This window comes from Rhyacophila brunnea, unplaced genomic scaffold (assembly GCF_057557595.1).
Source record: "Rhyacophila brunnea isolate RB1 unplaced genomic scaffold, BYU_Rbru_1.0 scaffold_12, whole genome shotgun sequence".
NCBI classification, from domain to species: domain Eukaryota; kingdom Metazoa; phylum Arthropoda; class Insecta; order Trichoptera; family Rhyacophilidae; genus Rhyacophila; species Rhyacophila brunnea.
The window spans coordinates 41,940,808-41,955,057 of record NW_028232774.1 but is presented as its reverse complement, the minus strand read 5'-3'; the positions used below and the strand labels follow the sequence as shown (position 1 = coordinate 41,955,057).

Sequence of the window (14,250 nt, the reverse complement as noted above, 5' to 3'; positions counted from 1 at the left end):
GTACTTACTTATATATTTAAATAAAATACTATTTTTTCTATAAATTATTCAATATTCTTTCTCATTTTTCCTATTTAATTTATTTATATTTTATGTTTTCACTTTCTTACTTTCTATCTTATTAGGCTTAACTACATTATAATTTATATATGGAAAAATTGCTGGTTGCAATATCTTTTCTTTCTATTTTTATACATATTTGTAATCAACGTAACTGTTTGTGTTCCTTAATAAATAAAAAAATATATATACTTAGATATAGAAGCAGAATGTTTGACTACGGATAAAATTACGTATACATGAGAAACCTTATTTATGTTTTAGTTTCATGACAATGATTCATACGAATGAACGCCATTAATGTACATAATATCAATTGCCTTTTTTGAGAATTTTAGCACTTCTCTACCACCACTTCTGCCCTATTGGCCATCCAAGTCTCGAATTCCTGTAAAATTTTCAGTTTGTATTATCAATATCCGTTCAATCTCCCATACAAAAAAGATTGGGTAAATAGGACGCGCGTATTGACTAAAATGTTGTTTCATTATTGAATAGATATGGTCAATAATAAACTAATATTTTCAGTTAATAAAATCCTTCAATATCAGAATTGTATAGTAATGCATATGAGAAACATTTATTATTACCTCTTATAATATTAATAGTAATATTATTCTAGTAGATTGAACTTTTGGCAACAACTGCCGCGTCATGGCAACACTATTGTACCCCAATAAATACGTAGTATGTATCGCCATTGTCATTCGGATGCTAAACTATAAAAATGTGATAGGTATCTCTTATATTATTATCATCTCAAGGTCTTATTTCGTATAGTACAGGATCCAATAGACTTTTCGTATACATAATTTGCGGAACGCATTCTGACAATTGGAATAGGTTCTAGGGGTCACGCCAAGTTTAAGGGCTCCGGCACAAGTTTATTTATGGAAAAGCTCATCTGATCCACTATTGAGCCTATCGATTTTTTACACCTTGGCTATGAGTTACGAGAAAATAATTTGTATCCAAGACAAATGACGAATGAACCTCTGTCAAATTATTTAGTTAAACCGTGCAAATGTAACTCTAACTGCCGTACATTATCGTGTAGTTATAAGACATCGGCTTTGACATGTGTATCATTGTGCAAATGTGTAAGTAGTGTTTGCAAAAACTGTGATTATGATACCTAAAGCAGTTTGAACACTTGACTTGTTATTTCTTTATTTTAATAAATGTGTACTTTGTGGTTAGTGGTTATCGTTATTTCATTCATTCACCTACCTATATATGCAACCTACACTGTTTCTGGATTAACCATAATACTAAAACTAATGTCATATGCATAGATATAGTAAAGAAACCAATTTGGCTAATTCTATACAAAAATGCTACTAAATACAATAATTTAAGCCAAGAAGGATCCTAGAATCGATAATTTTGAACACATTGCACTACTCGCTATTTTTATTTTTTTCAAACGGGATGAACCGTTCTACGACCATGCCGATGGCATGGTATAATTATTGCATTGTCAATCAATATCTGATTCGGTCATGGTTTTATTGAAGAACTCGGAACAATTTCTGGGGGGTTACAAGAAAAAAAATTAAAACCTCAATAAAAAAAATTTACCACTAATATCGCCTGGCAACATCGACTTTATATATCTTTGTGACCCGTCGGAACAGTCATCTTTTTACTATCCTATCTGTATCTATTAAAATAAATATTTTTGTTTACTCTCAACGAAAGGACCTAATGAATTGATTGTAACACATATCTACTCGTATAATAAATGTTATAAGTACTGATAATACCTATGTATCAGTAGCGAAGGGTGTAGGCAGGCTGTTAAGATCCGACATAAATAGTGCATATTAAACTTTGTTATTGTATTGTATTTGTTTTTATTGAACTAAGACTACAATTTACTGGAATTGTTAATTAAAAAAACATATAAACCCTGTCTAAGCCAAACCATAATAGTTTTAGTTTGCTTTAAGCGATCCGACAAAATTTTGCACACTTTTTCATTCAAACTTATTTGTTTTCGTTGAATTAAAAATACATAATATTACACACGTTGTTGGTGAGTTTTAAAATTCATTAAGGCCTGCTTAAACTTTATAAAAATATTATTCTAAGTATATATAAAATATCCAAAATTATTTGTGATTTTATGTATTAATTATAGATATTTTATAGATAGACAAGAATTTTTTGACTTATAATGGCTTGGTTTCGCAGGGTTTAATTGAATTTTAAAAACAAACCAACACCATCTGTAAATCGTAGTCTTAGTGCAATGAAAATAAATCTTACGGATAACTGACAAAGTTTAGTATGCACTATTTATATCGGATCTTAACAGCCTACCTCCATCCTTCGCCACTGATATCAACAGTAAAACAAGTTAGTCCATAATATATGATCAAACGCTGGACAGTTATTTAAATAACTCGGGTAAAGCCGATTTCCGGATAAAAACGATCTAACTCATAACGTCAAACCGGTTTCACTTGCTGCCTAATTAAAACATGATTGACAGCAGTCACATCATTACGTTTTTCACATACATCAAGTTTTGAATGTTGTTTACTTATTTCCGATAAGGCAATATTGTTTTGAGTACTGAATATCTACGCAAACACGAAAAACTAGCAGTTTTAAATCATTTAATCCTTGACATCTATTATTAGCGAGCGTCCACTTACCAGTGTTTCAATACGTGGAATTCAAGAAATGATGTCCTTGTACTAGGGACACCTGTATACACGGTGTGTGCATTTATTCAATGAATAACTGACAAACGAACCATTCAAATATTTAATTGATATAAAGTATTTTTAATGCATTATATTGTGTAGTTTAAGGGGGGACATGCTCGTCGAAGGTCAAAATTGAGTTTTTATTGTATATTCAAACCATGATCCTGGACACTCCTTAAACGTTGTAGATGATCTATTTATATAATTTTGAAGCCTTATTATCCTTTATAGTTATTTTAAACATTTGATGACTGCATGAAGTATTTTTGTTACATAAAATAGTATTCTTTTAAACCTCTCGCTCTAATGTTTTAGAATATAGTCATAATTCGGTACATAACTGTGCAGTGGTGTTAGGATTTTTTACATTTATTAATTTTTAAACGCATTTATAAAACCATTAGCATAATTTATAACGAGATAATTTTTGTAAAATATTCACGATAAAAAATTATATTGATAATCTCTGTGATCCCAAATTTGACAAGAATTAGGCATTTTATTATTCAAAAAATCGGCAAGATTAACACATTTGAAGATGATTCTAAAGATATTTATTATAAGCTATGTCTTTGACCATTCAAGTGTGATAAAAATCTTATGAATAATGATTGCTTTATAATAATTATTGACCTAAGAATAAGGTAGTGTTTTTTTGAAATACGCCATTTCTTTTGTCATTCCCTAGTGGTTAAGCTACAACATACGGCCGTAGCCATAAATTGACAAACTATAATTGAAGTAGGGAGTAAAATGATATTAACGCGCGTGTTTGAACATGTACCGTTTAAAAAAAAAATAAAAAAAAATTCGGTTAAGTACATGTTCAAACACGCGCGTTAACATAATTTTACTCCCTACTTTAATTATAGTTTGTCATTTTATGGCTACGGCCGTATGTTGTAGCTTAACCACTAGGGAATGACAAAAGAAATGGCGTATTTCAAAAAAACACTACCTTATTCTTAGGTCAATAATTATTATAAAGCAATCATTATTCATAAGATTTTTATCACACTTGAATGGTCAAAAACATAGCTTATAATAAGTATCTTTAGATTCATCTTCAAATGTGTTAATCTTGCCGATTTTTTGAATAATAAAATGCCTAATTCTTGTCAAATTTGGGATCACAGAGATTATCAAAATAATTTTTTATCGTGAATATTTTACAAAAATTATCTCGTAATAAATTATACTAATGGTTTTATAAATGCGTTTAAAAATTAATAAATGTAAAAAATCTTAACACCACTGCACAGTTCTGTACCGAAATATGACTATATTCTAAAACATTAGAGCGAGAGGTTTAAAAGAATACTATTTTATGTAACAAAAATACTTCATGCAGTCATCAAATGTTTAAAATAACTATAAAGGATAATAAGGCTTCAAAATTATATAAATAGATTATCTACAACGTTTAAGGAGTGTCCAGGATCATGGTTTGAAAATACAATAAAAACTCAATTTTGACCTTCGACGAGCATGTCCCCCCTTAATTAAAAAATACTTTTCGTAAATAAAAATGTGGGAAGCAACGTTACCATGTTACTCACTGTTTTGCTATCTGTCATTCCACTTTCATCTATGCGTAGTGTTGTAGGCCATCCATGGACTGAAACTGTATGCGGTTTAGATCCGTGTGCCATACTAAACTTATGATTTTTGTTCATGAAAATATATTTTCACTAAATTTGTAAGTGTAAGTGTATGGTATAAACGGATACGATCAGATGCTTATAATATAATTTATAGAATAATATAGAAAATATTTTTCCATGAACAGAAAAGGTAAGCTTAGTATGGCACACGGTTCTAAACCGTAAACGGTTTCAGTCCATGGATGGCCTATTAATTAGTTACTCACAATTTTTTACAGTTTATCATCTTCTACGACAAGGAGAAAAAAATTGCCACAAAAAACGATTACTACCTACTAGTGTGAACATAGTTAACATAATTTGGAATATGTAGTCACATTGGAAAAAAATTAAATTCTAATAAAACGGGCCAACTGCCTCTAGGTACTAAACTTACCTACACATAATACCTAATAACTACGATAACTGTTGATTTTTTAAAATTCATTAAAATGGGTACCATCTTTATAATTTAAATCAAAAACATGTGATTTATGGGTAATGTCAGGATTAATACAAATTTTGACTAGGCAGAGGAAGGACAGATTCTTCTGGCATTGCGGCTACGACGAAAACACTTTGGGATAGAGTCAGTGTCATTTTAGTTAAGACACCAATACCTAAACGAGTCGCATACACTGCCAGAAGAACTTGACACCATTCTACTTGGGTCGACCGTGCAATAGGTATATTTCTGATACTCTTCCAAGGTATATAATTTTTCAATTGTGAATAGGTACCACATTCATAAATCTCCTGTAAGTGTAGTGTTTTAAGTCTTTCAGAAAATTAAAATTAAATTATTCACTGTTTAAATCAGGTAAGTAAAGATTAGGTTAGTACTTTTTATTGTTTGTGCCAGCTTATTAGTCCATTCATTTGAATTTGAATTTATCTATGTGTGCGATCAGTGAATTTTTTACCACGTTTTTCTTAGCTCGTATTCTTGTTTGTCCGGTGGTTGTTTATCCAGTACAAATCTTGCCATCGATTTTTAATTAACTAACTTTCCGACTAGCTAGACATTTGAAGCTTTTAGAATATATCAGAACACGACGCCAGTGCATTCTTTTAATACTTTTAGCCATCTTTAAGTAGAATTGAATTCATTTTCAGTTAATTCTGTTTTGTATGAAAAGTTATTTCGGAAGAAATACGTAATCCAATCCACTATTATTGGTTGCTAAGGGGGTGGTCCTAGCAACTAAATTATTAATATATACAAGCGTTACTATGGAAATCAAAATGACATTTCAGTATTCTGTATTTGTTTGTTTGTTGCAAAATAGTAAAAAAAAAATGATTTGTTGATAATTGCCTTATTTGTCCTAAATTATTAATACATATAATTGTCAAGTTTATATGATTCAACAGAAAATTTAAAAACGTGGTATATAAAAAGTTCTTTTTATCTTGTAATTATTATGTATAAGTTTGAATTAAATTCGTGTCGTGTCGAATGTCCGTGTGAAAGGCGCCTAAGGGTCTGTGCTTCCGACGCATTTTCTATTCCCAATTGCTGATTCAACCCGGATATAGGTACAACCACCTGACATGACACTGTGGAATTTGAAAAAAAAATAGTTGTACCAAAATCGTTTTTTAAACGTTCAAAAAAAACTCTTAGAACGACCATTATAACGCCGCGATCCATACAAAATATGAGCACCAGAATCATTAGACTGTGACGCATTGCGAGTCTGTCCACGTACATCGGTGGGTGGTGTTTTTCTAGTACGTGGGTCGGGGCAGCACACAGAATGTTATTTATATGCTAAGTGAAGAATCTAAGACTGAATGCTGATGTCCTCCTTACGTCATATTTAATGATTCCATCATAGTTCATAGGATTTCTTTGTGGGTTGACGGCCCAATGGCAGGCTCCCAGCGGTCCAAGTTCCTGCTTAACATGCTTAGTACTCCAGGCAATGAATATATTGTAGAGTGCATGGAATATGCAAGAATTTTTGACTTCAGGACTTTGTTAGGAGTAGTTAGTAGGTAAACATACTGAAAGTCTCCGCCCCTGGGAGGTGAGCTTACGGCGAGAGGAGTGTCGAAAGGTCCCATTTTTTGGGTTTTCGCTTATATCTCGGAAACGGTGCGCGTGAATAAAAAATGTTTCAGATAAAAATGAAAGTTAATTAAATTTCCTATAAAATCTATAGATATTTGTCGAATTCCCAACGGTTTCCGAGATATACGCTGTGTTTACTAAAAACTATTGTAATCATAATTTATATTACGCATGTTCAAGTTATAAAAATAACAACTGAAATCTAACACGAGACTTTCTCAAAATACTTAATTGATTTGCCCCCGTATTTATTTGGCCGTTTTATTTCAAATTATTTTTCAGTTTTCGGAGCCTCTAGCGATTCGGGGCCCTGGGCTAGCCCTATTGAAAGTTAGGCCCTGACCATCACATTGACACATATTTTTATACTTCGGTGTTTTGTTACCTATTTCATAAATAAAACACCCGATTATATTTAATTCATATCTCTTACTTTAAATATTTCTGAATTATGAATGATTGAAATAATTAAAAATTATAGGTTTTTTACACTCCTCATCTCCTCTCAAACTTAAATGCTTGCAACCCTATTATTAAAACTAAAAGTTGAACTGAAAATGACGTAGATAATTTCCGAATCCGAGATACCGTTAACTATAATCCGTAAATGTATAGATTCCATATGTCATATTTGTACAATAATACAAATTTACTCCAAGGTCACTACAACATCGTTTAAGTTATTGTATTACAAATTACATCGATGTGATAATATTATAATTACGTAATGTACCTACACTTGTTTTATGTTCGTGACATAACTGCGAAGTCCCATCTTGAACATCTTTGTATGTCTCATTGACTGTGTTTTTGTATAATTTCGTGTATGTGATTTCTAGAAAAGTGGTAAGTAGGTAGGTACCTGCATGAATATGTAAACATGACGTGATATTATCATAACAATGATGGTATTTGAAACAAAAAAGAAATAGGTACCTGAGAACAGAGACAATTTATCCATTGAAAATAATGTATATTAATGCTATTTAGCGTCAACAAACTTAGTATTTGACTGATTATTCCAGTAATAAAAATGTGCATGATATTGTAAGCAAGTAATGAAAATTTTCTTTCAATTTCTTCATTGGATAATTTTTTAAACTTGGAAAAAAAACTCTGCTGTAATGTTTCTTTTGGAGTATATAAAACATTACAGCTAATTACTAATTTCACTAAAACGTTTAATTATGTATATCCTAGATCAGCAGTCGCGATCCTTTTTCTGCTAAGGTGCCAAAAAACCACACAAATGTAATAATGAGTAGGTACCACCTAGTATGTTGAGAGTTCTACAGTTCTGTCGCGTGCAAATTGCGAATGCGTGAGTTTTTTTTACCTTATCCGATTCTAATAAGATCATAGGGCCTCCACAGAGTGAAGGTTTGTCTTAACAGATTTTTGTTTTTACGAGAAATGAATGTTAGCCACTTGCCCAACCTGTTGGTGACTCAAACACAAATTAAAAAAAGAATATGTATTTTTGCCAGACGCAGGATTCTAACCTGGGACCCATGACGTCATAGGCTGATGCTTAATCCGCTCGGTCATCGTGGGCGTAGAATTTACGCAGATACAAAACGTGACACGCTTGCCGTTCTGCGCGTTCGCTACCGTTGTCTCAGATAATATAAGTACCTACCTAATCAGGTAATGATTAAGTAATTTGTGACTGCAGATGAGTCTCAAACGTATAGAAAATAAAATATTAACATGTATTTAAGTTTCTCTCATATTTATCTCCATTTCAGAAACGTATGTTCTTACAACCACACTCAGAAAGCACTTTCACTTATTTATATTATGTTCACTGGTTCTTCGGCCACATCCTCCCTTAGTTGGAGCATATTGACAACACGAGGCGCCTCCAAGAATCCCTGTTGCTCGCCAATCTTCTTGCATCGTTCTAGATCAAACCAGCATCCCGTAGCTCCACCGTATACACCATATAGATCGTATTTAGCAGAAGCTGGAATTAGCTGGAAGGCTAGGACGCCCGAATCCGTTTGTCTTGAAGAACAGGCATGCCAGGTTGAAATCCTCTTCTGGCATCCGCAGCACGTGCGGAGCTCCGTCCAACGTCGCCTCTTCACGCTCAGCGTGTGAGAGGCTGCTTTGTGCGGTCTCTTATTTCCTCGTTGCTCCTAGCTAAATATCTGTTTTCGAAGCTCAGTATACAGTTGCTCTGAGCCTTCGTAAGGTGCCATGATTCGCTACCGTAAAGATTACAAACGTCGAATAGGCGGCATTTGGTTTGGTCCCTGGTTGATTACCTAAAACAATTTTTACATAGTTTACAATAAATCGTTTTGTTCTCACTTGTTTGTCTTTATGCCAAAGCGGACTTCAACTACATATATATTGTAAAATGTAAATGGTAAGTAACTACATATTTGTTAGTAGTTTTTAGACTTAAAAGAAGTAAATAAAAATATCAATATCCGGTAACATAAAAGTCTAAGCGTATACCAACGTCATGTGGTTTTGACTACTAATTTGTCCATATTACGTGAATTTCGGTAACTATAATTTATTTAACTATGTTATTTTATTGTCTTTTTTCCTAAAAAAATAATTATATCTTTTCCAAACAATACTAGTACCAAATACCAAATAACGCAGAAAAAAGCCCGTTTCACACGGTATTATTCACCAAATAACACGTCCGTCGATTTTTAAACCACGAAAAAGAATCTCGCAGACCGCGGTACTGATTTTCCAACATGGCCGGCATTGCCCTGTCAGCGGTTAGGTTATATATTTTTTTAGTTAGCTTTGAAGTCAAAAGTGACCCGTGCTGCGGTTAATGCCATTGCGTGAAATCGCGCTAAGATTCACGATCGTGTCCGGTCGAACAATGTAGGTAATACTTACGATGTATTACGACAGTGGATACGAGTAGGTAGGTAGGTACTCGTACCTATAATGTCTGTTGATTTATAGTTAGCCGATGCTCAGATGGAATGTACTGGATTATTAATTCAATATGGCTGCTTAGTCATACATAGGTAACAGTGGCGAAGACTCCATACTAGGCGATTATTTAAAGCCAACCTTCTTAAGAAATATATTTTTTAATTTTATATTGACATATTAAATAATATAATCACATAATAATATATTCAATATGCCCAACGACATCTATCGTATAATTGTCATAATATTTTTACGATCTTTTCCACTATTTCAATAAGCACCATTTATGGCATGTCTTGAAGGTTTAAAAAAAATAAGCGACATCTCGTTTCGCTTCACATATTGTATGGATTACGTTCGTGTGAATCGAAAACCTTTTTTATATGAAGTTTGTTTCTCATAATTTCAAGACATCTGCGGCGGCCCATATAAATTGGTAAGCTATTTAAGGAGCGCTTACATTTTACGTAAGTGCACATTTATTCAAAATAATTTATAAGATAATTTAAAAAAATAATTTCTATGGGATTCAATCACATATTATATATTGTTGTTAAAAATAATAAATATTTTATCTCGTGATTTTTATTTGTCAGTTAGTATTCATAGACTAAGACAATTTATTCAGCCAATTATATAAGTTGAAATCTGATATTGTATCTAAGTCTGTGTTTTAAATATAGAAGTATTTTAAAATGTCTAGTTTACGGGTTAAATTATAAATTGTTATGGAACAGATTCACAACAACGGATATTTTCAATATATTTTGAGCGTATCTTGCGTTTATATTTAAGAAAATACATAATTCAAATTAATTGCTTAATTTTATACCATCAGTGAGCTTTTGAAATTTCATCGGTTTTTGTGTATCTACCTATTCATCAGTAGTCATATCGGATTATCTTCTTATTTCCCGTAAATACATCTAACAAGTGTGCTTTCTCCACAGCCTATCTGTTTCCAAAAGTCACCCTTCGCCACTGATAGGAAATCTTTCTATAAAATATCTGATTAGTTGTCGCAGTCCATCAGTGAATCATTTTCTGTGTCATAAATAATTATATTATATTAGTGGAAGTTACATTAATGTACTTACCTTTATTGAGAAACTACTAACAGTCATTTTTAATCACTCTGAATCAAAATGTAGATCACTTCAGAATGAAGAAATATCGCATTATCGGACGTTAAACATTTCTTCATGACCACAACCGTCACCAAAGACTGACGCATTTTGTAACGCGGTCGTACTAGTGCACCCTTAGACTATAGATACATCTAGACGCCACCCATTGCATTGCTAAATGAAACTGCGTGTCGTGCGTTTGATTTGTGGGCTAGCGAACGTATTCGTATACAAATGTTCGAGACCATAGACCATTTCGCTAGTGCTCATCCAAAGTGCTCGCACTAGACGCTCAGAATTAAAATATATTTGTCTATTTTTTTACGTTATATAGTATTTTTAAGCGGTCAAAATGCAACCATTAGGTAAAAATATCCATAATTTAAGTTATTTTAAAGAAACACGGTCACTTGATATTAAAATATATCATAACCTCTTGCGTCCTGAGGTACACATATGTGGACGTTATTTAAATATTTTTTAGTAATGATTTGAATGGATACTTGAACCGCATTTGACTACAGTGGTATAGATAGTATATTTTTCTACCACTAGAGCAAAACACTAGCCTATGTAGTTTTAAAATAAATTGTTATTTTGACTTTGAAGTTATGGATATTTGCACAAGACAAAAATGGCGGCTAAAAAGTCAACTCTGACAAGTAAGTGCTTTTAATTAAATATTAATATTTATTTATATTAAAAACCAATGATGTATTTAGTTTCACAATGAATCATAATAATATTCCGTATACTTTAAATTATCTTTACACTTTTGTAAAATATTATATCATAGTTTCAAAATTCGGTACACACATGAGTAACTCAGGTCTAGAGTGATATATTTTGACATTAGTATATCTGATTTATTGAGGTTATGTTTTTTGTTTACATTTAGACGAATCCTTGAATAGCCAGCATATTGGTGATATTTTGAATGATAATGATGTCGAAGTTGGTGGAGGATATAACCCTGACGACAGTAATGATGTTCACATTCATCTCCTGGGCCCAGATGATGACTTTATTCTGGAGAACCAGTGAACTTTACTCACTGCTAGAGGCTGAGATACATCCTTCAAAATCACAATCCAGGATCCTATCCTGGCTTATGAAACCATAAGGTATCAATGCTCATATTATATTACTTTATCATTTAGTCATAAATATCAAACTTATCATTTTATTAGGCAAGTGCATGCACTGCTAAAAAATCAATTAAGTACCAATTAAATTGATACAGTTTGTGATGAAAGGGCTTTGTGATCTCCATATTGAGGATTCGATGGACAGAATAATTAATATACTTAATATACCTAGTGATTAATACTATTGGCCATTAGTATTTATATTCCTGGTGTTGAATACTTAATAAATAGGAATAAATGTATCGATTAATTCATAGTATTGTATTTTCTATTGTTTCAGTACGCTGAGCCTAATAAGACGAATGATGCTGAGCTGAAGAGTTCAGTTCATGGCCATATATGGTTTATTGGGTGCTGGACTCCAATTGCTCTATAAATTATTCTCCATGTGGGGAAGTGAATCCTACCTATCTGATGAAGATACGATACAATCTCAATGCAACGCTGTGATGTTACTTTGGCTTCCCAACAACTCCCCTTGTACGTCTACACATATGACTTTTTTACCAGCTTCAACCTCACCGATTCGTTATTTCAGGCCAATACGTGTTATGATTCAAAGAAGACGAAGAACGATATGCATCACTCAGTCAGCTGTTGTAAAATACTGATTACAAGTCGATGAGCCGCATTAATCTTCACAGTGGTGTGTTTGCCTTCACAGGACATCAAGCATGTAAACTGTGAGGATCTTTGACCACTGTGGACATGGACTTGTTGGACATGGACATGAAATTGTTTGCTCATTGTACATGCAAACTTATAGGAAAGAAAATATTCACTGTGATTGGAATACTTCATAGTCATGGAAAATCAGACTTGCAAACCCTACGATTTGGTATGAAAGTCACTTAGCCATCAGTATCATCATCGATACAAGGTCATCCAAGAAACTCTTCACCATTAGCTTCAATAACACACTGAGTAAACACAGATCTACTTCTACAGCAAAGAATGGTTGTCCCTAAACCTATTCCCTGAAGTGCGCTAATTAATGTGTAGTATTTTAGGGTTTTGACCGTTAATGTACTATATTTTTAATCTAAATAAATATAATTTTCCAATCACCATTATATTATTATGATTATTGTATTATTTTTCTAATAAAATTGTATCATTATATGGATATCACATTGTTTTTGTTTCATTTCATTGTTTGTACTGTATCCAATATTGTACTCTATTGTGACCTGAGATGCACACACGTGCACGTAGTGGATTTTAGTTAATATATAGTAAAAAAAATATTTTAATTTTTTTTTGTGATCTTAATAATATTTATGGAACAGTAAAATGCACAAATATTTTTTCTCATGACTGGTTCTATCTCGGGTCTCAAGAGGATAATATACAAATAAATTGTAACAAATAAACATGTATCAACTTACCTATGAAACGTAATACCATCTTCTTGCTTATCAGTACGGCTACTACATTTTAATTCAGCACACAGAACCATCTTTTCTACTTAATTAATTAAAAATATTTACCACTGACTTTATGTTTAACACAAAAAATATCAATTTTAGCAACACTCGCTCGCAGGTTATTGACGCTTAGTTAAGCAAAAAACTAAGATTTGGCGGCTACGCCGACGATAAAATCTTCTACACATCTGTAAACCTTTTATCTTACTCTAGCGCGTGTTGCAGAGATTATAAGGGCGCCGAATGCTTTCTCACTCGCATTTATGCATCGTTTTTGTTCAGGCCTTGAGTGCACCCCAAACTTGACGTCGAACTTCAAAACTTGTCAACTTTGAAAATTCACCAGGTGTCATGTCGCATATCCATATAGCGTTGAACAACCGGTATTTGGTCATCACGTCACAGAATACAGGGTTAATCTTCTTGCGACTGTATGTTGGTTGAATGCAGATCCCACCATATCCATGCGGATTCCAAGTTCATTGTCGGTAAACATGATAGGTAAATATTTTTTTAAGAACTTTGGTCACTACCTGAACAGGGTTTTTCAGATAGGTAAAAATGCTTCCCCCCGCAGTTATACATGAGCACATGTAACACGCACGCTTTGAAGAATACAGCATTAAATTACTAAAAATAAAAGTTTAGAAAATTATTGAATGACTTAATATTCTCAACATATAAAAAATAATATTTGATCACACATGGTGAGTTTATTAAATACGTGTAGATACCAAAGCTTAAGTTTGAGTTTTTGTCAATATCGTCAGATGAGGGTAGAAAATGAGGTATATACCCAATGTGAGAAAAAGAGACAGTTCATAAAATTTCTAAGTTACAATTTGAGTGGAGTTTTTTAAGTTTGTGGAGAATTGCTACCAAGTAATACAATTTATAAATAAACGAATTACTATCAAAGTAATTACCTCCTACAGGTTCGAAATGGACCGGTGCGCCGTTCCGTTTCATGACATCCCCAAAATTATTGCTCCGTCTCGTGGAAAAAATAATTTGACCATCTGAGCTATATAGGCCATATACAAAAATCTAAGACATTTTTTTTCTGCTCCGGTTCGTAAAATTTTCCATTTCGACCGCTCCTGAGTCCTACTGATATTTTTGAATAGAAAAAAATGTG

The 14,250-nt window shown here is 32.7% G+C and overlaps 1 protein-coding gene and 1 long non-coding RNA gene across 2 annotated transcripts in view; both read left to right on the top strand.

Annotated features, from left to right (window-relative positions):
• LOC147078188 (uncharacterized) overlaps window positions 1-14,250 on the top strand; it is a 1,208,676-nt gene that overhangs the window by 189,253 nt on the left and 1,005,173 nt on the right. The window lies entirely within an intron of this gene.
• On the top strand, window positions 10,996-12,818 carry LOC147078191 (uncharacterized). The gene is made up of 3 exons (XR_015069254.1): window positions 10,996-11,199; window positions 11,436-11,661; window positions 11,966-12,818. It is a non-coding gene; the product is annotated as an uncharacterized LOC147078191 (long non-coding RNA).